Source organism: Sinohyriopsis cumingii, chromosome 4 (assembly GCF_028554795.1).
Source record: "Sinohyriopsis cumingii isolate HCF-2022 chromosome 4, ASM2855479v2, whole genome shotgun sequence".
Lineage (NCBI taxonomy): Eukaryota > Metazoa > Mollusca > Bivalvia > Unionida > Unionidae > Sinohyriopsis > Sinohyriopsis cumingii.
In genome coordinates this window covers 16,108,504-16,131,416 of record NC_142964.1, presented here as the reverse complement: position 1 = coordinate 16,131,416, position 22,913 = coordinate 16,108,504, and the positions used below count along the sequence as shown (strand labels likewise).

At 34.0% G+C, this 22,913-nt stretch overlaps 1 protein-coding gene and 1 long non-coding RNA gene across 4 annotated transcripts in view; both read right to left on the bottom strand.

Annotated features, from left to right (window-relative positions):
* LOC149800667 (arrestin domain-containing protein 3-like) overlaps nt 1-22,913 on the bottom strand; it is a 331,927-nt gene that overhangs the window by 97,712 nt on the left and 211,302 nt on the right. The window lies entirely within an intron of this gene.
* On the bottom strand, nt 5,516-15,613 carry LOC149800680 (uncharacterized). Of its 3 annotated transcripts, none has more exons than XR_016420556.1 (3): nt 15,006-15,613; nt 8,430-12,430; nt 5,516-5,758 (listed from the first exon to the last, which is right to left on the bottom strand). It is a non-coding gene; the product is annotated as an uncharacterized LOC149800680 (long non-coding RNA). The 3 variants fall into 3 exon arrangements; XR_016420555.1 differs by having other exon boundaries at nt 5,516-10,732; nt 12,337-12,430; XR_016420554.1 differs by having other exon boundaries at nt 5,516-12,430.

Sequence of the window (22,913 nt, the reverse complement as noted above, 5' to 3'; positions counted from 1 at the left end):
GCGGTGATCACAATTTTTCCCTATATTATTATATAGGCAACAATTAGCGGCTCCGACAACAATTAGCGGCTCCTAAAATGACGGTGATTACAATCTTTCCCTATATTTTTATATGAACTACAATTAGCGGCTCCTAGAACAATTAGCGGCTCCTTCTACAATTAGCGGCTCCTAAAACACTTTTAATCTACGGCTCCGTTAATAAAAATCGCCAATTTACGGCTCCAGAAACACGTGAAGCTCAGTCTACAAACTACAATCACCGGCTCCTTCGACAGTAACGCCGCTGTAATTTTGATCTCCGTCTTTAGTACCGAACGAGATTCGAACGAGATTTCAACTCAAAAACGAGATCTACTTAGCTATTATTTCCAGCTCCTACGATAGTAACGCCGCTGATAATCTTGAGCTCCAATTTAACTAACGAACCGAACGAGATTTAAACTCATAAACGAGATTTTAATCACGTGCTGTCATATTCGGAATACTATCATCTTATCCGCATCAGTGTCCTTTACCGTTATCGAGCGAAGTGTAGTTTTCAGAATTTGTAACAAGGTATTTTCCATTAGTAAAGAATATTAACTTGCTTTTTTATACTGCAGATATTTTGCTTAGACTAAAAAGTTCTCATATATCTTTACAACACTGGACAGGTCTCTAAATTAAGTATCTCATGGGTGGGTGGGGATGGAAGAACGTTATTGCGGTATTTTTTAAACTGAGGACACTTTGGCAGGATAATGAGCAAAAGTATCATGAAAGCTTGCTAAGAAAAGATCTATAACTATCATTGGACATTTATCAAAATATACAATACAGTATTTCTGTTAAAATTTATTGTTTGAAAGCAGGTGTTAAGAACTATCACAGTCATAAGCAGATCATCAGATAACCTACCTGGGAATGTGATTGTGTCATTTGAACAAACTTTACATGAATTCGCTCACTTAAGTGGTGTGTGATGACTCCCACAAATTTGTTTAATGGCTCACATATGAACATGCACCTTGCACAGTATAAATTTTTTTTAGCAATTCAGCCTTTAACTTAATGTTTAAGTGCTTGGAACAACTTAACTGGTAGAGGTATTACAGTGCAAGTAACTATCAGCATGTGGTTGAAAGTGGCAACAGAGTTACAAAGGAAACAAAAAGTTTCAATAAATATAATTTCATGTGAAGTGGATGGTTAAAATGTTGGCTTTAATTTATTTACTAAGATTGCAGTTATTGTAAAGAATATCCGAAATTGGCATAGATTAGAAATTAAACCAGTGTATTTTTAGTTAGAAGATGCACTTTGTGCATGAGAGGGCAGATCTGATGTAATATGTTAGGAAAGACCTAAAGATTTTTTTCAATCACATGGAATTAACAGCAAAAATGAGGGCATGCAGGAAGTCCATCTCCAGTAGCAAAACATATACACATTAAGCAGCGAAATGTGTAGCATCAACCAATATTTGTGAAAAATGTAAATCCTTTTAGGAAATAAAGTTGTATATTATTTTCTTTCTTATATCTATGGAATAAAATGCATACATTTTATCAAATCTTTGGAAGAGATTACATTATTGGGACTTGTAAAAAGTAAGGTGAGACAAGTGAATTTTATGAAACTATTTGTCTTGGACGAGTATGTGAAAACAATATTTGATCAGCCCTGATACCCCATTTATTTTCTTAGTTAACAGTGTTTTTGCAAATTTGGTAACAAAATGTAAGGGTGGACTTTTCAGTTCTTAAATTTAGTTCTTCATAAATTTCAAAATCATTGCAGTTAAAGTATTACTCCATCTTCCAACTTAAGCTAGGTAATTTCCAGGTCATTTGGTTTCTTTCTTGAGAAAATTACATGGTGTCTGGTCTTCGGGATATCTGAACGCCACACTTAAGCAAAAATCTCCTTTAGTTCAGTGTTGACAATTAGTAATAATAATCTTAATAAGACTTAAAATGGCATACAGTTTAGTTTAACAGTGACTGATGAGACCGGTGTTTCGATACTTCTGTGGCTTCCCATTGGTTGCGCGAGGTTATGTGAATAATATTCACTTTGGGTAATTCGACGCAAAATCAATAGTGTATGCTGTCATGTGGGGTCTATTGCGAAGTACTGTCACAACAAATGTTATATACAAGGAGAAAATTAAGCACTGTTTCATTCCTAAGTTTGGAGTTATTCACATTATTGTGTTCATTCACATTATTGCATTCCAGTTTTAAGTCTATAGACGTATTTTGTGTTGTACAAGTTTAGATATTTTTAGACAGGAAAAACATTTGTTTGGACTGTTCAGTGTAAATAGAAAGCGCTCATTATTTAGACTTAAATATTAGTCTGGAACTGTTATTGAAGGAATTCAGGACAACGCCATCTTGACAACTACAAAGTTCTTGGAGGACCAGTACATTTCCGGTATTGAAATTTATGAGGAACATTTCTATCATTTAGGACTTTCACAGACCAGTATAAGGATTAGCTTGAATTCACTAAATAATACTTTATGTTCCTTTCATATTTTTTATTTATAACTTTGATAATTAAACTGTTAAGTTTTATAAAATTAGTTGTTTTTGCTTCTTTTCTGTTACTTAAGTTTGCAATCATTGAGACATAACAGAAACTTGGGGGCTAACTGGGGATATGAATTTCACAGAAATTGAAATTGTTTTGAAATTTAAGTTATCTTAGTCCCTACTATTTCTGACTTTACATAGTGAAACCAACAAGCTTTTACGATATAAACCAAAGTGGAGAATTGTACTTTAAATCCTAGCCAGGAACAATCAGTCTTTGAAAGAGGACGAACTGCTCCAACGTTCCAGACAATATCTTTCCTGTGCAAAGCCATATTTGTTAAAACATGAAATAAAAAATATTTTGGTTTAAATTTGGTAGAGAAGAATATTTTGGACAAAAGTGCTTTGACTCTGGCTCAAACCTGCAAGTTATGAAATTGAAATTAAAATTCAAGAACAAAATAAAGTTAAGAAAGCTTGAAAAAGAGGAAAGAGATAAACAAATGCAAATTCAAAAAGAAGAGAAAGAAAAGGAGAAGAAATGACAAATGCAAAAGGAAGAAAAAGAAATAAAAATACAAATGCAGGAAAAAGAAAGGGAGATGCAAATGCAGGAAAAAGAGAGAGACAGATACAAAAATAGGAATTACAAATGAAACTGCAATTACAGAAAGATGTGATGTGATTTGGATTTTTAACATAGTTTTAACAATTTTTCAGTCATATCGCTACGATGTCTGCTATGTGGCAGTTTATAGTGATGTCTAGCACTGGGGCATCATGCCGCAGACATGTAGCATGATGTCCCACCCAGTCACATTATCCTGACACCAGGCCGACCAGTCCTAACACTAACCTCTTATAGCTGAGTGTCAAGCGAGGCAGCTATTAGTACCATTTTTGTAAGTCTTAGGTATGACTCGGCCGGGGATCGAACCCACGACCTCCCGCATCCCAGGCGGACGCTCTAACCACTAGACCACCAGAGCAGTATTACAGAAAGAAGAGCAGTACCTAAACCTGTAGTGATACTCACATTACAAGGGACAACAATCTCTCATTTCTCCTGCGACCGATAAGGATTTGAAACCAATCCTTTGAGCCACATGTTCAGTGTCATAGTTTAACACCAAAATTACCATCAGAGATTCAACATTTTGACTACAAATTTAACTTGAACCCCACCAGTGGTCCTGGAAAACTTGAAACAATGTCACATCAAGTCATACCTGTATGAAATCAATAGGAAAGTGATTCATTTTCTCAGAAATGGAGAGTATTATAATCATTATGTCTTAATCCGTGACAGACTAGACAAGACTACAGCACAGATAGAACCTGACCCGGTACTCACTATCTGCATTTGCATTACTAGTTATATGATTCCACAAATCTCACAATACAACAGAAATCCAATAGTCGGATGACATCAACAAGCTTCTATCTAATGTAAAAAAATTAAAATATATTAAATGAAAGCCAGAAAGCTTCTGTAAGAACCAGAAAGAATATGTTTATGTTGAGAAAACAACCAGAAACCTGTCGCTGTCACTGCAATCTGGACAGTTCATCAAGCAAAGAGCACATGTCAACAAGGTAGTCACATGATACAACAAAACAGTTATTTTTTTAATAAATATATACAGAATTCTGTGTTCTTTCATTGTAGTTTCTTTATTACGAACAGTTTACAACTTTATTTTTCATTTCGTATTTTTTTTTGTTTCTGCATCTGAAATGGGTTATTACTGACATCATGTGACAACTGGACCTATGATGTCATGAATATGTTGGTTGTGATATTTGTGTACCCATGCGACTAGCAGTGCAAATGGTGAGTATCAGGTCAAATTTCATCAACACCATAGTTTCATCTTATCTTTCAGCAGAGTAAAGACATAATTATTCTAATACTTGCATTTTCTGAGAAAATAAATAATTTTCATATCGGTTTCATGTAGGTGTGCCTCGGGGTAACAGCATTAAGTTTGCTAGGCCATCTGGTATGCAGCTACGCTTTGCCGACAACATGTTGGTGTCTTGTGATGCTAGACTGGTTTTCAAACCTTTCATGTCAGACAAAATATCAATATCAAGCTGACTGTGAAACAACCAGTCTTCTAATCTAATCCAGTGAGTGTTAAGGTTGACTCAACAACTATGATTATGGTAACCACCCTAATGATCCATACTGCAACCTCCGAATATTCTGGGCAGAACTCAATAAATATAATTCACAATCAGTTACAACTCAATTACGTAATTGTTTCTGTCATCAAGTAGTTGCAAACTTTCCTGACTTTCATCAACATTTGCAAACTTCAAGGAATTTTCATGTTCAGAAAAGAAATTATCATTTCTTCCAACTTTTTCCAAATTTCCAAGTAGCATGGGAGCCCTGTATACTTCTTCAATCGTATATGTATAGGTAATGAAGTCAATATTAACATTCTGGCATATTTAAGAGCTTGATGCAATGACAACATCTACTGGGAAGTCTTATTATATATAATCTTGTGACAAAAAGTGTTAATTTGTTTTGATGAAAGAAAAATTGGCTGATGTAGATTCTACTTGCACTTGTGTCAATAGCTGATGAACTTGTATTCCCCGTTAAGTCAGCCTTTATTATTAAACGACAATTACACTGGCTTAGACTAATGAATGCCTTTAGATGTGACATTACAAGTCTTTAATCATGCTTGATTATCTTGGTTTTTCTGTATGACAAATTACATTTTATTATATGGCAATCATGTAGGGAGGACTGTATGCGAGAATAAAAACTTTTTCTTGCATCTCACTCTCTCAGCTCCTCTCTCCGAATTGTATTTATTGTTACCTTAACCATAGTTATTATAATTGTACAATATTTGCTTTTAATTTCTTGGTATATGCTAGTGATGTGATTGTATAATTAGATTCATTCTTAAGCACATGATGTAAAAAGCAAACATTTGTCATGGTAGTAAAGATAATAACTGTATGGATAATAATTATAATTCAATTTAATTTGTTCTGTTACATCTGATAATACAGTTTTGTAATCACTTCTGACAAAACAAAGTTTTTAGTAGCATAAAAGTCTTCGGCTGCATTTGGTATCTGATAAGTCTCTGTTGCTTCTTGTATAATTCTAACAAAATCTGGATCAAGTTCTGTATAATTATTTTGACACAGTTCCTTCAAGTCCTGAATTTCCTCTGTCATTGGTGCTTAACAGTTCTCTGCTCCTGAAAAAAATTTGTATTAAGATTAAATTGTATTGATGTAGTTAAACCAGCATTAACAGCCACATTGACCATGAATATATTCCATCCCTGACATAGAGCAGCATTTTTTTAAAATGCTTCTTCTAACTGACTTGTTAAAATAAACCTGTCTTAAGAGACCATATTCTTTAAAGTCTTTGAAATAACAGCTTACAACAGGTTCAAATGCATTGTTTGGTTACAATATAAAAATAATAAATGTAGAAAAGCCGCTGTAAATTACCATGTATGGTGTAAGTAGATTCCCTTCATTTTTAATTCAACATTTTAGAGAAAAAAACCCTGTAATTTTAGTACACGAAATAATATTGACACCAGGAGGAGCATATGAACAAATTCTACACGTCCATTCAAACAAGTTATCGAGTCTCTTATTTCACAGAGAACACCAGCAGTTATCTTTGTCAGAAGAAAGTGTAGTTTCTCAAACCAACAAAAGTTAAAATGACCTGGATCATTTTATTCTTCCAACTGTTTGGGAGCTTGCCGACCAAGTGTGCAGGCTACATAAAACAGTACGAGCTTATTATGCAAAATGAAAACATTCAAAAGATGTTGCCTCTTTTATTTTTGCAGCATAAATCAGTATTTAACACTTGCTATCCAATGGCAGTCAACAGAATAATAGGTTGTTATTTCTAAAAGCCCATATTTTAAAAAGAGATATGGATATCAATGTGTCCTTCCTTCACAAACTGTTGATATTTCAAAACGACAATAGATCATTCGGAAAAGAGTTCAGCCCATTTGGTGCAAATTTTGTACCATGCCATTAACTACATCCTCCATGTTTTATTGATGTTCCACAGTCCTACCATGTCTCTTAGATGTTTCTGAATGAGCAGTACATATACAAACTGCAGACACAGCTTGGAATAGTGATACAGAGTACATGTATTTTGACGTCTATTAAAAATGATGACTCAGATGTGATCATAGAAGAAATGTTTTTAAGAAAATGTAAATTTAGAGAAACAAAGGGTTTTTTTTAAGAAAGAAAAAGGGATCTCTATTTTTGTGTTTATGTGGTTTGGCATATTTTCATTTCGTGCATGTGTCATACATGTAACAAATACTGCAGGTGTTTTAATCTGGCAATTTTAGGAAATTTGCCAAATTAACTTGAACAACTTGTATCATCCTGTTCACTGGAAAAAGAAAATACATGCAGAGAATAATAACTATTGTATTACATCCAATCTATCCATACCGATAATATTTTAACTTCTAAGGATTCCAAAAAGTGTATTCTTTCATTACATGTTATGCTTGACAATGCTCACAAGACATTAGATATATAAATGGTTTTTCAAACGTCAGACCTGAAACAATAATACTGACCCAAATGTACATGTGATTGTGACGCAAATGTATATATGTGATGATGGCCCACATTTATATGTGATGGTGGCCCACATGTATATGTGATGGTGACCCAAATTTATATGTGATGGTGACCCAAATGTATATGTGATGATGACCCAAATGTGGTGTGACAGAGTTCCAAATGTACTTGTGATGATGACCCAAATGTGGTATGGCAATGACCCAGATGTATGTGATGATGACCCGAATGGGTGTCTCCAAAGATATGGTTAGGACAAGACAAAAATGAAGTGGGAAGCAACTGCTATACTAATTAATCCAATTTCTGCCATCTTTTCATTTTTTGAAACTCATACAAGGTATTAAAGTATAACAAGGATTCATATTAATTGTACTTGCATTCATAACTTCATACATATAGAACACTTACAGAGCAAAGTCTCTTATTTTCAATCAGATGAGCATGCTGATCTGAAGTTAGAGGTATTATACCTCAAAGATCTTAAAGAGAAAAAAGTGAAACCAACAAGTAAAATTCAACAAATACTTTATTTTCACAGATAATGTGAAAATTTAAAAGTAGCTTACATTATGAAATATATCCCAAATAGCTCTCACAGATCCAAAAGGAAAAAAGGTGTTCCAAATGAATTACAGTGGTGTTCCAAATTGATTCCAATCTTGAATGTGCTGTAGTTCCAACAGTCTTAAATGTGCCGATGTGATAATCTTATCCATCACAATGATATAATCTAGAATGTCCTTGAAGGAATTCACTCTAATCCTAAAACAGTCCAAAAGTATCTGTAAGCACTTTGTTATTTCAGTGAATAAATGAAGTATATAAATCATGTGAAATTACAACTGAACACAACTAAAAGACAGATTTCACTTGAGAGATGTTACAATAGGAATATGTTGTTAACTATGTTGATCACAACCTTTATATAAAATTGATCACAAACTTTATATAAAAACCTAAGACAATAAGAGATATAGGATGTGGGTCCTTTTCCCATCAAATTCGTAAACAAGGTAAGGTCTGTTTACTTTATAGTTTTACTTTTTAGCAAAATACCTGGCAAATGAGAACATTTTTTTTCTAATGGACGAAACAATTTTCTGAACTCAAAGCCAGGTAAACATGTTTACAAATATCATCTCAGATGATAATCTACAATCATGGACGAAAGTTAGCTTTGCAATATCTTGCTTACATATGACCCTTACAATCGTGGACAAGAGTTAAACAATATATACAATATATAGATATACAAAAGGGCACTTGCAATGGTTTCTAACTGACCTATATTACCCTTCTTTCAATTCAAAACCTGCCTGGTTTACATGTGATGCACCATATATGAAGGCATTTTCATTGCTAAGAAGGCCATCTGCACTGCAGCAACTATGCCATTTCCAGTGCCTGGATTGCCTCTCACTTTTACTGGACACCCTGAAAAGTAGGTTAGTATAATATTATTAGCATCATATACAAAATTTATAATAATTTATATCGGCTTTTGTGATGGAAGTTAAAGTTCTCTTTTGCCTTTAAATACTGTCTGTATTTTTACTAATGTACAGGAAATGAACAAGATTTGTTATTTTACTAAATTTTTACAAACTTTGTTGGAATCCAACTACCACATAAACTGGTCATGTAAACTTGTGACATAGTGGTAGTTGCACAAATTGTGTAGTGTACAACAGCATTGTTCTGTTATCAAAAAGACACTGAGAAAATTACTAGTTCACCATGAGAATACTGTAAGTAATATACTTTTTTCCCCTATAATCAGTATTTTCCTTCACCCTCATTTGTGCTTCAGAGACCCCCAAATTTTTAATTTGACCCCCAGTTTTGATACCAAAGTTTATTTTTTACTCAGTCTGACCCCCAGTTTTGACACCAAGGAGATTTTTGACTCTCAGTCTTACACCCCTAGGGGATACACTGCCTATAATACCAAAACCAAATGCCAATACAGTATTTGCTTCAAGGGCAATTAAGAAATAATAATTAAGATCGATGAGCAAAACATTCATATGATATGGATCATAAACGTTCTAAATCTGCCCCTCTTAGCCGTTACTATAGCAGAGATAATGCAAGATTTGTACAAAATAGTAAGCTTTACATGTGTGACACCAGGCCTGCAAACAAATAGATGTATGACTGACCAATCAACCAATTATATCTAGCTTTGCTTACATCCATAGTCCAAGAAGAGATGACATAGCTCAGTTAATCCTGCATTTGAATATCTCATTTACTGTCTTCAAGTAATTCAATTTTTACAGTAACACTTTGTTTTGGCATATAATTTCTTTGTATGGGTGTATAAAACAGTCATTAAAAAAGTATACCCACCTTTAAAATCGTGAGTGTGAACAGGAAGACATAATAAACACTGCAATAAATTTATTCAGTTTACAATTCCAAGTCAAATACATACCTGTCAAGATTTCATTTTAAAAAATGACAATACTGAGATGCCAATTATTCAACATTTTAACTGCAATTACAATAATATATATAAACATGTAATTACTTTATAATTTGCATTATGTGAGTTGATATTGTCTTCATTTACCATGGGATTTAACAACTGTATTGACAAAGTACAAGGCAACTATATCTGGTCATCTATTAGTTATTCCAGCATGTAGCCATATTATCTTCTGCAAAAAACTGAAAATAAGATTACTTAAAAATACATTGTATCACACAAGGCGGGGTAATTTATCCATTGTCAAGATAAACTGTATGTACATAACAGAAATGAAATATAATAAAAAGCTGAAGAATGAATAGAACAAATTTGCATAAACATTCACAGCAGAATCTTCAGCTTTCCCATTAATGTTGCACTTTCACTTAAAATAGGAAACATCTGTTACTAAAATAATGTCTTATAAAATAACTATTTTTACATTTTAGTCCAACTGTAAATAAAATTTATTTAAATCAAGATGTCTTCCCAATGGATGTTATTAGATTTTAGGTCCTTGTGTACGTGTATGTGTGATGTATGCATGTGTATGTTCACTGTGCCATGCAACTTACAAACAGTTCAAGATAAAAACACAGTTCAATATGCTAACTATGGGACATGATTTATGAGTGGTCTAAAATGTACCTTTGGTTGTAAAATTTTAAACCATCATAGGTCTTAAAGGTTCTACCTAGAACTTAATATAATTTTAAGTTTTAAATGTTTGCTATTGCTGATTTGTTTATATGACCATTGGGTTACCTGGGTCACAACTTTAGAAACCTTTGAGACTGCCAGATCATAACCACTTATGTATTTTCTCTGCTACCTTTGTTTTGGTGCTTTAAGGTATAATAACAAAGGTCAGTTACTTAGTGCTGTGGCAACTGGAGTCAAGTGTCTTGCCAAGAACAGACTGGTCCTATGGTAAGATACAAAACCCACCCCCTTATGGACCTGAGTCTGGCACACTAACCACTGAATGTGGCTTTATGTATGTACGTATGTATGTATGTATGTATGTATGTATGTATGTATGTATGTATGCATACATACCTATCAATACATCCATGTATGCCAATACCATAAGATGTCAATTTATCATACCCATCTGAAAAAAGGAAATATAACATCACATTAGGAAAATATTGAAAGAAAGAAACATGTATATTTCAAGACTTAAAAGTGTGCAGCATAGCAACATTGTCCCTATCTTTTTCCCACTTTTGAAAAACACCATATATTCATACCCATGACCCTAGACTGGACTTACAAAGAAGGGGGGAAAATGAAATTCTGATAGAGCTGTATACATCATATAAACTCCAATCATATCCCAAACTTTGAAAAGAATAAATAACAAAGAATAACATCACAATATAAGTTGGATCGAGTTAACAAATTTTTTGAAAAACTTCCCTACAGAAAATGTGCATTGAAAGTTCAATGTCATCAATTTTAACTAACCTCTTGATCATATAAATCTGCTAGGGATAAGAATAATTGGTTTTTCCGATAGCATGTATTTAGGTGTTAAAAAAAGAGGTCACCTTATATTAAAAAAATGGGAGCCATACTGCCATCGTGTTATAAGCAGAATCACGTTATAATGAAGCTAACAGTCAGATATATTCAGCAAAAGATACATTCCATGCCTGAAAGGTTACATAGTTACAATTCCTTTCTTTGTCTCACAAAATGCTAATTTTTCTTGCTGTAAGTATAACATCTATAATCACATATCACATGGCATGGTGGGAAAACCTGTTTTATAAAGGAATATTTTTACCAAGAATATATAGGAAGGAAATAATTTTACCAATAATTTTCTTTAGAACTGTACAAATGCCACATCAACTATGATGTGACAGGAAGAAATGTTACATATACAATGCTGTGCCATTCAACTGCAAGCCATCTCTCACAGAATGCATGTAATAACATTTTTTTTATATGGCAATCATTTTTTTTACTAACCAATATGCCTTATATAGTTTGGACCCTGCAAGAGATAAGTACACTGACCATAAAAAACCATTTCAAAATTAAAATGTACCAGACACATACAAAATACAGTCCTTGATAAAAATGTGAAAACATCTGAAACCACGCTTTAAAAGTGGAAATGTCTGAATAAGACTGAACCATTTTAAAAGCTTATACTAACAACAAATGTTCTGATTAATTACCTATACAATGGTTTGGGGTGTGCTGAGAAGAAATGCCATAAATTAAACAAGCTATATAAATAGCACTATCTGTTGAAAAATACCAATTGACAAACTATCATAAGTAGGTAAAATATCCATGTGCTACATTTCATGACTAAGTCACACACTCCCTGAAAATTCAAAATATAATTGTGACACACAAAAATGGGACAAATGCTAAATGAGACTAATGTAAACCATGTATGAAAAGCCTTTTTTTTAAAACAAATAACCGACAATCACTCTGCTTTATTATGATACTCTTTTATTGACCTATATTACAGATAGATTTCCCAACCAAACTGATATAACATCATAATTGGAGGACTTTTTCACATGTAATCCAACGCTACCAGTAATCAAATATACCCTGTTATCAAGTGACCCATCTAAAGAGATTTCATTTTTAAGAAACAAATTTATTGCAATATTTCATGTTTGCATGGGATGCAATTTATGTGAATACTTGTTAAAAAGATTTGCAATACTGTCCACTGTAACTCACTTTACCGATATATTGTTTTTGATGCAGCCTTCTTCTCTTTCTCCATTCTACATCATTCTTATCTAGTTCTTGTACAATTCCATCAGCAAATGCTCTGCAAATCAAATAGTAATGTGCAGTTTATATTATCAATGTGGTCTTTATTCATTGATAAAATAAAGTGTAACAGAAAATAAAAAAGGCAAACAAAATAAAATCATTTTGCTAACAATGAAAATCAATACAAAAGATAAAACAAAACATAGGATGCCTCATATAGTGCAATCATTCAGCATGAATAATTGCTATAGCAAGCATAAATTCTTACGTGCTTAAAATTGTCCTAAAATAATGTACAGCAACTTGGTTATGTCACCAAGGAACATCCTGCCAACTTCTTTTAGGACTTCACAAACAATTTTCTAGGTTGATAGTTGGGAATAAAACCTTAATGAATACTTAAGTTGGGAAGTCTTCCTGATACAAAAAGATTGGAAACTAACAGTATATAGTATTTACATTGCAATTATGGCTGTATTTGGGCACAGAAGACCACCCACCCCACAAAATTGCTGCACCTTGCACAATATAAACCCAGTGTATTTCCTAGTGGTAATAATGAAAAATCCAATGGAAATTGTATCCTAATATTTTGCATTCTGCAATGAATGCAGTAATGGCCTTATCAAACGTGGGGCCCAATCTGAATCAATTTGGCAGGGCCCCTGCTTTTAAATGAAGGGCCATCGATGTGCACAGCATTTGGAAATAAACTTTTGATGTCAGCCCTGAATGAATGTACACATTTTATTTTATCATGAAATAATGCACAACTTTCATGCAAATAAAAATTATATCTTTAAGTCACCTGGCTAAATCCCTACACACAGGCCCATTTCATAACAGTGAAAAAAACATTACAACACAAAATACCATAACAATACTTTACAAAAACGTTTATTATTTCTGCAAAGCATTTATACTGTTTGTGATCAAGCCATTAAAAAAACTCCAACCTGACAAACTTAATGACTTTTACTGACTGAAATTTGTATTACTGCCCCGCTCCCCCCATATCAAAGCATATGCAATGAGGGACAAATACAAACACATACATGTGCCATTATGATACAAATACTGGGATTATTTGCGATAATGATAATATTATTATCATCACCACTACTGAAAAGATAATAGAAGCACCATAGTATTAATAATAATAATAATAATAATAATAATAATAATAATTTGTACCTGGTGTAAATTTCAATATCAACATGATGGTGGGTGTTTTGGTACAAATGGGACAAAACAAAAAAAGAATGTAATTACAATTCACCCATGTCAATATCTATAATTTACCATAATGTGAGTTCTGGTTTGTATCATGCATGTATACATAAAACATGCTGCAGACAGGAAGTTATATCAGCAGTTAAGACCAATGAAATGCCAAGGTACAAAATGCATGATACAAGAAGGTTTATTTAATGAACATAGCAAAGACAACATAAAAGTACTAACTCAGGGCCAGCTATTATACAGACATATACAGTCATTTGAACAAATTTCAATACCACATTCACACTGTGACTGATTAATCTGATATTCCTTTTTAAAGGAATGTCTATAGTAAGGGTTACTCACTCTTTCATTGAGGCACGACAATCACTTTTCAGAAAGTCATGAGTATCAGTTGAACATAGACAAAGTAAACCAGATTTGCAAGTGCTGCCTTGAATATTAAGGGGGAAATAACTGACCCATGTCCCCCATACTAAAGACAATTGTGGAAATATATTGAAATGAAAGGACACAATAACCCTATTATTTGTGCGAGTACATTACGACATAATGGAAACGTACAGAATTATTTAAAGCTTACAGAATATTATAAACTACATCATTCCTGTTGAGTAAAAACAAGCAAATACGCACAAAGTGTTACAATAATATTATGTGTTTAATACAAAAGTTAAACCATTCGTGATATTTCTTAAACTGAATAAGGGGCTGGTGTTGTGTGCTTTTACTTACATACAAATAATATAGAGCCTGAGGCAAAGAAAAACAGTGCCCAATGGCGTGATGATATACCTATTAGCATATGCTAGTGTGTATGTTTTGGAGTTTTAACGTAGCTTTAAGAATTGTTCAGTTTATTGTGATGTCTAGCACTGGGGCATCATGCCACAAATATATCCCACCCAGTCACATAATCCTAACACCAGGCCGACCAGTCCTAACACTAACCTCTTAATGCTGAGCGTCTAGCGAGGCAGCTGTTACTACCCTTCTTACAAATCTCTGGTATGAATCGGCCGGGCTTCGAACCCGCGACCTCCCGCATCCGAGATGGACACTAATCCCTAGGCCACTGGAGCGGTCTTGCCCATTCTAGTTAACGACTAGTTAAATATAAAGAGACAAAAATCATCAATTATTACACCATTTGGTTAGAAAGCTGTTTACTCACGAGTTCATTTGAAGAATTTCAATTTAAATCCAACCTACGCGATAAGCTCCAACTCACTACACCCTTCCATGAGATACGTAATTTCGAGGTCTTTCATGTATTATACTACAGTACAGATCACAGGGGCTGTTGGTGTAATTATGATATTTATTTATAATATACCTGCCTAAAACGTTTATATTTATAATTATTCGTTTATTGGAAAAAAAAATACCTTGCATCGAATGATATTGGATGACTGGCCTTCACTCTTCTAAAACATAAATCGATGATTCTCCATCTTCTAAGATACAACACACTTATGCGGATAAGATGATGGTATTCCGAATATGTCGTCACGTGATTAAAATCTCGTTTATGAGTTTAAATCTCGTTCGGTTCGTTAGATAAATTGGAGCTCAAGATTATCGGCGGCGTTACTATCGTAGGAGCTGGAGATAATAGCTTAGTAGATCTCGTTTTTGAGTTGAAATCTCGTTCGAATCTCGTTCGGTAGTAAAGACGGAGATCAAAATTACAGCGGCGTTACTGTGGAAGGAGCCGGCGATTGTAGTTTGTAGACTGAGCTTCACGTGTTTCTGGAGCCGTAAATTGTGATTTTTATTAACGGAGCCGTAGATTAAAAGTGTTTTAGGAGCCGCTAATTGTAGAAGGAGCCGCTGATTGTTGTAGGAGCCGCTAATTGTAGTTTCTATACAAATATAGGGAAAGATTGTAATCACCGTCATTTTAGGAGCCGCTAATTGTTATCGGAGCCGCTAATTGTTGCCCATATAATAATATAGGGAAAAAATTCTGATCACCGCCGGGTACCTGCGGCTTTCCATATGACGGTGATTACAATCTTTCCCTATATTTTTATATGAACTACAATTAGCGGCTCCTACAACAATTAGCGGCTCCTTCTACAATTAGCGGCTCCTAAAACACTTTTAATCTACGGCTCCGTTAATAAAAATCGCCAATTTACGGCTCCAGAAACACGTGATGCTCAGTCTACAAACTACAATCACCGGCTCCTTCGACAGTAACGCCGCTGTAATTTTGATCTCCGTCTTTAGTACCGAACGAGATTCGAACGAGATTTCAACTCAAAAACGAGATCTACTTAGCTATTATTTTCAGCTCCTACGATAGTAACGCCGCTGATAATCTTGAGCTCCAATTTAACTAACGAACCGAACGAGATTTAAACTCATAAACGAGATTTTAATCACGTGCTGTCATATTCGGAATACTATCATCTTATCCGCATCAGTGTCCTTTACCGTTATCGAGCGAAGTGTAGTTTTCAGAATTTGTAACAAGGTATTTTCCATTAGTAAAGAATATTAACTTGCTTTTTTATACTGCAGATATTTTGCTTAGACTAAAAAGTTCTCATATATCTTTACAAGACTGGACAGATCTCTAAATTAAGTATCTCATGGGTGGGTGGGGGTGGAAGAACGTTATTGCGGTATTTTTTAAACTGAGGACACTTTGGCAGGATAATGAGCAAAAGTATCACGAAAGCTTGCTAAAAAAAGATCTATAACTATCATTGGACATTTATCAAAATATAAAATACAGTATTTCTGTTAAAATTTATTGTTTGAAAGCAGGTGTTAAGAACTATCACAGTCATAAGCAGATCATCAGATAACCTACCTGGGAATGTGATTGTGTCATTTGAACAAACTTTACATGAATTCGCTCACTTAAGTGGTGTGTGATGACTCCCACAAATTTGTTTAATGGCTCACATATGAACATGCACCTTGCACAGTATAAATTTTTTTAGCCATTCAGCCTTTAACTTAATGTTTAAGTGCTCGGAACAACTTAACTGGTAGAGGTATTACAGTGCAAGTAACTATCAGCATGTGGTTGAAAGTGGCAACAGAATTACAAAGGAAACAAAAAGTTTCAATAAATATAATTTCATGTGAAGTGGATGGTTAAAATGTTGGCTTTAATTTATTTACTAAGATTGCAGTTATTGTAAAGAATATCCGAAATTGGCATAGGTTAGAAATTAAACCAGTCTATTTTTAGTTAGAAGATGCACTTTGTGCATGAGAGGGCAGATCTGATGTAATATGTTAGGAAAGACCTAAAGATTTTTTTCAATCATACGGAATTAACAGCAAAAATGAGGGCATGCAGGAAGTCCATCTCCAGTAGCAAAACATATACACATTAAGCAGCGAAATGTGTAGCATCAACCAATATTTGTGAAAAATGTAAATCCTTTTAGGAAATAAAGTTGTATATTATTTTCTTTCTTATATCTATGGAATAAAATGCATACATTTTATCAAATCTTTGGAAGAGATTACATTATTGGGACTTGTAAAAAGTAAGGTGAGACAAGTGAATTTTACGAAACTATTTGTCTTGGACGAGTATGTGAAAACAATATTTGATCAGCCCTGATACCCCATTTATTTTCGTAGTTAACAGTGTTTTTGCAAATTTGGTAACAAAATGTAAGGGTGGACTTTTCAGTTCTTAAATTTAGTTCTTCATAAATTTAAAAATCATTGCAGTTAAAGTATTACTCCATCTTCCAACTTAAGCTAGGTAATTTCCAGGTCATTTGGTTTCTTTCTTGAGAAAATTACATGGTGTCTGGTCTTCGGGATATTTGAACGCCACACTTAAGCAAAAATCTCCTTTAGTTCAGTGTTGACAATTAGTAATAATAATCTTAATTGACTTAAAATGGCATACAGTGTAGTTTAACAGTGACTGATGAGACCGGTGTTTCGATACTTCTGTGGCTTCCCATTGGATGCGCGAGGTTATGTGAATAATATTCAGTTTGGGTAATTCGACGCAAAATCAATAGTGTATGCTGTCACGTGGGGTCTATTGCGAAGTACTGTCACAACAAATGTTATATACAAGGAGAAAATTAAGCACTGTTTCATTCCTAAGTTTGGAGTTATTCACATTATTGTGTTCATTCACATTATTGCATTCCAGTTTTAAGTCTACAGACGTATTTTGTGTTGTGCAAGTTTAGATATTTTTAGACAGGAAAAACATTTGTTTGGACTGTTCAGTGTAAATAGAAAGCGCTCATTATTTGGACTTAAATATTAGTCTGGAACTGTTATTGAAGGAATTCAGGACAACGCCATCTTGACAACTACAAAGTTCTTGGAGGACCAGTACATTTCCGGTATTGAAATTTATGAGGAACATTTCTATCATTTAGGACTTTCACAGACCAGTATAAGGACTAGCTTGGATTCACTTCATAATACTTTATGTTCCTTTCATATTTTTTATTTATAACTTTGATAATTAAACTGTTAAGTTTTATAAAATTTGTTGTTTTTGCTTCTTTTCTGTTACTTAAGTTTGCAATCATTGAGACGTAACAGAAACTTGGGGCCTAACTGGGGATATGAATTTCACAGAAATTGAAATTGTTTTGAAATTTAAGTTATCTTAGTCCCTACTATTTCTGACTTTACATAGTGAAACCAACAAGCTTTTACGATATAAACTAAAGTGGAGAATTGTACTTTAAATCCTAGCCAGGAACAATCAGTCTTTGAAAGAGGACGAATTGCTCCAACGTTCCAGACAATATCTTTCCTGTGCAAAGCCATATTTGTTAAAACATGAAATAAAAAATATTTTGGTTTAAATTTGGTAGAGAAGAATATTTTGGACAAAAGTGCTTTGACTCTGGCTCAAACCTGCAAGTTATGAAATTGAAATTAAAATTCAAGAACAAAATAAAGTTAAGAAAGCTTGAAAAAGAGGAAAGAGATAAACAAATGCAAATTCAAAAAGAAGAGAAAGAAATGGAGAAGAAATGACAAATGCAAAAGGAAGAAAAAGAAATAAAAATACAAATGCAGGAAAAAGAAAGGGAGATGCAAATGCAGGAAAAAGAGAGAGACAGATACAAAAATATGAGTTACAAATGAAACTGCAATTACAGAAAGATGTGATGTGATTTGGATTTTTAACATAGTTTTAACAATTTTTCAGTCATATCGCTACGATGTCTGCTATGTGGCAGTTTATAGTGATGTCTAGCACTGGGGCATCATGCCGCAGACATGTAGCATGATGTCCCACCCAGTCACATTATCCTGACACCAGGCCGACCAGTCCTAACACTAACCTCTTAATGCTGAGTGTCAAGCGAGGCAGCTATTAGTACCATTTTTGTAAGTCTTAGGTATGACTCGGCCGGGGATCGAACCCACGACCTCCCGCATCCCAGGCGGACGCTCTAACCACTAGACCACCAGAGCAGTATTACAGAAAGAAGAGCAGTACCTAAACCTGTAGTGATACTCACATTACAAGGGACAACAATCTCACATTTCTCCTGCGACCGATAAGGATTTGAAACCAATCCTTTGAGCCACATGTTCAGTGTCATAGTTTAACACCAAAATTACCATCAGAGATTCAACATTTTGACTACAAATTTAACTTGAACCCCACCAGTGGTCCTGGAAAACTTGAAACAATGTCACATCAAGTCATACCTGTATGAAATCAATAGGAAGGTGATTCATTTTCTCAGAAATGGAGAGTATTATAATCATTATGTCTTAATCCGTGACAGACTAGACAAGACTACAGCACAGATAGAACCTGACCCGGTACTCACTATCTGCATTTGCATTACTAGTTATACGATTCCACAAATCTCACAATACAACAGAAATCCAATAGTCGGATGACATCAACAAGCTTCTATCTAATGTAAAAAAATTAAAATATATTAAATGAAAGTCAGAAAGCTTCTGTAAGAACCAGAAAGAATATGTTTATGTTGAGAAAACAACCAGAAACCTGTCGCTGTCACTGCAATCTGGACAGTTCATCAAGCAAAGAGCACATGTCAACAAGGTAGTCACATGATACAACAAAACATAGTTATTTTTTTAATAAATATATACAGAATTCTGTGTTCTTTCATTGTAGTTTCTTTATTACGAACAGTTTACAACTTTATTTTTCATTTCATATTTTTTTTTGTTTCTACATCTGAAATGGGTTATTACTGACATCATGTGACAACTGGACCTATGATGTCATGAATATGTTGGTTGTGATATTTGTGTATCCATGCGACTAGCAATGCAAATGGTGAGTATCAGGTCAAATTTCATCAACGCCATAGTTTCATCTTATCTTTCAGCAGAGTAAAGACATAATTATTCTAATACTTGCATTTTCTGAGAAAATAAATAATTTTCATATCGGTTTCATGTAGGTATGCCTCGGGGTAACAGCATTAAGTTTGCTAGGCCAATTGGTATGCGGCTACGCTTTGCCGACAACATGTTGGTGTCTTGTGATGCTAGACTGGTTTTCAAACCTTTCATGTCGGACAAAATATCAATATCAAGCTGACTGTGAAACAACCAGTCTTCTAATCTACTCCAGTGAGTGTTAAGATTGACTCAACAACTATAATTATGGTAACCACCCTAATGATCCATACTGCAACCTCCGAATATTCTGGGCAGAACTCAATAAATATAATTCACAATCAGTTACAACTCAATTACGTAATTGTTTCTGTCATCAAGTAGTTGCAAACTTTCCTGACTTTCATCAACATTTGCAAACTTCAAGGAATTTTCATGTTCAGAAAAGAAATTATCATTTCTTCCAACTTTTTCCAAATTTCCTAGTAGCATGGGAGCACTGTATACTTCTTCAATCGTGTATGTATCGGTAATGAAGTCAATATTAACATTCTGGCATATTTAAGAGCTTGATGCAATGACAACATCTACTGGGAAGTCTTATTATATATAATCTTGTGACAAAAAGTGTTAATTTGTTTTGATGAAAGAAAAATTGGCTGATGTAGATTCTACTTGCACTTGTGTCAATAGCTGATGAACTTGTATTCCCCGTTAAGTCAGCAGGGATCGTCATGGGCTTCGCCAATGTCGCAAATTGCGATTTGTTTCCCTTATTGGCGACAAAAATATCTCATCTGGCGATTTTTTTGGCGACATACTTTTTGGTTATTTAATTTGTACATACAATCATGGATTTGGACTGGATAAATTAAAAGCGAGAATGAAAGGAAGCCACAAACTTGACTAAGCAATGCGTTGGAATCAATCTGTTACACAAACGATCCTTTGTTCGTATTGACAAACCCATCTTTGCAGTGCATTGTTACATCATAATCTGCTTATGCTGACATCTGGGCTGAGTACTGTATGCTGCGATACAGTCAATCATGCTACCGCACTATACCTACAACTGACCGAAAGAACAGATACAATTGTATGGCTAATCCTTCCGTTTTTTTTTTTTGGTTTTTTTTTTTACATATACCAATACAATAGTTTTGCTGAACCTTCATAGAAAACTGATAACCTTTGAAGTACCGACTGTGTATAAATACAAAGCAAATGGAAAAAATCTCAATCACAATTATATCTGTCGCCAGTGCAGCATTTTGCTCATTGATCTTTTCCTTTTGCCATCAATTCCGTGTTACGGCTGCAGAGACTTAAACTCCACAACAAGAAATAGCAAAAAAAAAAAAAAAAAAAAGTTTTGCATAATTAATAATAATTATTTATTTCTCAAAATACAAGAGTAAAAAAATCCCTAACTTTGGTGTGAATTTATGCTTATATATACGGTCCAATATTGCGCGGTGTTGACTCGTGTCGTGTAAGTTTCATTCGTGGGAATGGAGATGCTATTTTGCTTGTTGAGAAAATTTATACAGCATTCATTGATCATTCTTGTGATTTAGGAAGCAATTCACTACAAGCTTTGTGAAGCTAGCCATGGGGGGGGGTTTGCTGAGAGACTACTGGTGTCACCTGTCAGCACTGTAGACTGTGAACGTGGATTCAGTAAGATGAACCTCATAAAAACTGACATCAGAAACAAGCTCTGCTTCTCATCTTTCGAGAATTTAATGAGAATCAGCATGTACAGATGTGAAAAATTAGACTTTGAAACTGCATTCAACAAGTGGGCAGCCCTAAAATCGCGACAGATCTTCATGTAACACTTGGTAACATTTTGTTAATGCTTGTTGTAATTAAAGTATTAACTAACCCATCTTTTGTAATTTTCATTGCCTGTTACATTAATAGACTAAATTAACACCTGGAAAAATGTACACTGCTTGTTTTGGCGACACTTTTTGAAAATTGACGACAAAATATTGAGGTTGGCGATTTTTTTGGCGACAGCTTTTTAAAAGCCAGGACCATCCCTGAGTCAGCCTTTATTATTAAACGACAATTACACTGGCTTAGACTAATGAATGCCTTTAGATGTGACATTACAAGTCTTTAATCATGCTTGATTATCTTGGTTTTTCTGTATGACAAATTACATTTTATTATATGGCAATCACGTAGGGAGGACTGTGTGCGAGAATAAAAACTTTTTCTTGCATCTCACTCTCTCAGCTCCTCTCTCCGAATTGTATTTATTGTTACCTTAACATAATGTCATTATTCATAAGACCATAGTTATTATAATTGTACAATATTTGCTTTTAATTTCTTGGTATATGCTAGTGATGTGATTTGATAATTAGATTCATTCTTAAGCACATGATGTAAAAAGCAAACATTTTATTTGTCATGGTAGTAAAGATAATAACTGTATGGATAATAATTATAATTCAATTTAATTTGTTCTGTTACATCTGATGATACAGTTTTGTAATCACTTCTGACAAAACAAAGTTTTTAGTAGTATAAAAGTCTTCAGCTGCATTTGGTATCTGATAAGTCTCTGTTGCTTCTTGTATAATTGTAACAAAATCTGGATCAAGTTCTGTATAATTATTTTGACACAGTTCCTTCAGGTCCTGAATTTCCTCTGTCATTGGTGCTTAACAGTTCTCTGCTCCTGAAAAAAATTTGTATTAAGATTAAATTGTATTGATGTAGTTAAACCAGCATTAACAGCCACATTCACCATGAATATATTCCATCCCTGACATAGAGCAGCATTTTTTTAAAATGCTTCTTATAACTGACTTGTTAAAATAAACCTGTCTTAAGAGACCATATTCTTTAAAGTCTCTGAAATAACAGCTTACAACAGGTTCAAATGCATTGTTTGGTTACAATATAAAAATAATAAATGTAGAAAAGCCGCT